The sequence below is a fragment of the Tachyglossus aculeatus genome, unplaced genomic scaffold (assembly GCF_015852505.1).
Source record: "Tachyglossus aculeatus isolate mTacAcu1 unplaced genomic scaffold, mTacAcu1.pri scaffold_280_arrow_ctg1, whole genome shotgun sequence".
Classification (NCBI taxonomy): Eukaryota; Metazoa; Chordata; class Mammalia; order Monotremata; family Tachyglossidae; genus Tachyglossus; species Tachyglossus aculeatus.
Window position 1 is genome coordinate 24,097 of NW_024044995.1, and position 2,579 is coordinate 26,675.

The 2,579-nt window shown below is 48.5% G+C and overlaps 1 pseudogene; it reads left to right on the forward strand.

Moving 5' to 3' along the window:
• Positions 1 to 680: 680 nt before the first annotated feature.
• LOC119923824 lies at positions 681 to 1,608 on the forward strand (annotated as a pseudogene).
• The last annotated feature ends 971 nt before the right edge of the window (positions 1,609 to 2,579 follow it).

The window sequence follows — 2,579 nt, forward strand, 5'->3', positions numbered from 1 at the left end:
GAACTTAGCCATCCGTGGCATTTTCTTTGAATAAGAAGGCTAACAATATAGGTAGAACCCGATACGGCTGGTACCACTTAGAGTTAGACATGAGTGGGAGATGAGAATACAGCCCGAGAGAGATTGTCTGATTTGGCTTTATCCCCAGACAACCAAAGACCTGAAAACTAAAGTCCAAGGACAACCAAAGTTCCGTTAAGGAACTGAAGATCCTCATGTCACTTCCAACCATCACATCAGTCTCTCCTGAGAGTTCAGATTTTTCAAGTCACAACCCTCAGAATCAACACTCCACCTCTGCTACTAAGAGTCCTGGTTTGCAAATTCCCTTTCTTGCTCAGGACACCCACAGAAGTGAAGAACAGGGGCAAATCTGACTGATGCTCATCTGCACGGTGGCATATCCTCTGGAAGTCACCTAGTAATAATTGTGATGTTTGTTAAGTGCTTACTATGTGCCAAGCTTACTATGCTCATCTGAACGGCGGCATATTCTCTGGAAGTTACCTAGTAATAATTGTGTTGTTAAATGCTTATTATATGCCAAGCTTACTATGTATTGACGCTGGGGTAGATACAACATCAACAGGAAGGAGGCAGTCCCGGTTCCATATGGGGCTTAGAGTTGGGTCGAGTGTTCAATCTTGGATGGGTTTTCTGTCCCAAATATCCTGAGCAGAATGGAGCTAAGCGAAGCCAACCAGAGCTCTGGGGGTGACTTTATCCTGCTGGGTTTCTCTGATCATCCAGGGTTGGAGAAGGTTCTCTTTGTGGTCATCTCTATTTTCTACTTCTTGACTTTAATGGGCAACACAGCCATCATTCTGGTGTCTTACCTGGACTCCCATCTCCATACGCCCATGTACTTCTTCCTCTCTAATCTCTCTTTCCTGGATCTCTGCTTCACTACCACCACAATCCCCCAACTGCTGATCAATCTGTGGGGACCAGGGAAAAGCATCAGTTACAAAGGTTGCTTTGCCCAGCTCTACATTGCACTGACTTTGGGCTCCACCGAATGCATCCTGTTGGCCGTCATGTCATACGACCGCTATGTTGCTGTCTGCCAGCCCATGCGGCATGCTGTGCTCATGCTGCCATGTCTCTATAGGCAGCTGGCCGCTCTGACATGGGTGAGTGGCTTCACCAACTCCATAGTGGGTACGGCGGTCACCCTCAGGATGCCCCTGTGTGGGAGACGCAGGCTGGACCACTTCCAGTATGAAGTCCCGGCCTTCACTGGGATCACTGTGGGGACACTGACCCCAGCGAGGATGAGATGTTTGCAGCAAGTGTGATCTTTCTGCTGGCACCCGTCTCCCTCATCGTCACCTCCTATGGGCACATCGCCCGGGCGGTGTTGAGGCTCCAGTCGGCCACCGGGTGGGTCAAGGCATTCCGGACCGGCTCCTCCCACCTCATGTTGGTGGTAATCTTCTTTGGAACCACCACCTTCATGTACCTCCAGCCAGTTAAGAGCATCTCTAAGGACCGGGCAGGTTCATCTCCCTCTTCTACATCGTTGTCACCCCCTGCCTCAACCCTCTCATCTACACCCTGAGAAACAGAGAGGTCAAGGATGCAGTGAGAAGGCTGGGGAGAAGATGAAGCCAGGGAGGCGGGTGGTCTTGGTTGCTCCTGTGACACCTAATAAAAATAATAAGAAGAATAATGATTATTCTTACTATTATGGTACTTGTTAGGCACTTATTTTGTGCCAAACACCATACTAAGCTCTGGGGTAGATAATCAGGTGGCTGCAGTCCCTGTCCCACATGAGGCTCACAGTCTAAATAGGCAGCATTAGGATTTAATCCCCATTACATGAATGTGGAAACTAAGACACAGATAAGTGACTTTCCGAAGGTCATGCCCAACAGACAAGTGGCAGATCAGCATGGGGACTGATTGAACTGTCAGTGGGTGGAAGGTGATGGCAGTGACTGTTGTGATTACTGGACTCTGGACAGCCTTGCTTGAGTGAAAATTTAATATTTGGATCCTAGTGGGGCACACAGAAACCAGGAGAAAAACAGCATCCTCTCCGTCCCCCTCCCCAGCCCTGCCACATCATTTCCTCCTGGCTGGTAAGGAGAGCAGTTTTGTTTCCGGTCCCACAGCCCTCGACTACTGTCAGCAAGCCCCAGTTATAAACCCAAGGCCACCCAGCCAAGAGAACCCAGGTCCCCTGACTCCCAGTCCTATCTTCTCTCCACTAGGCTTTGTTAATAACAATAATAATAACAATAATAATAATTACGGTATTTGTTAAGCACTTACTATGTGCCAAGCACTGTTCTTAGCACTGGAGTAGATACAAGGTAATCAGGTTGTCTCACGTGGGCTCACAGTCCTAATCCCCATTTTACTGATGAGGTAACAGGGTCACAGAGAAGTTAAATTAGTTGCCCAAGGTCACACAGCAGACAAGTGGCAGAGCTGGGATTAGAACCCATGTCCTCTCACTCCCAGGCCTGTGCTCTTTCCACTAAGCCAGGCTGCTTTTCATGCAGCTTTGTTGGATAGAGACTGAATCAGATTGGATTATCTTACTTTATACAGTGCTTTGGTGCATAGTC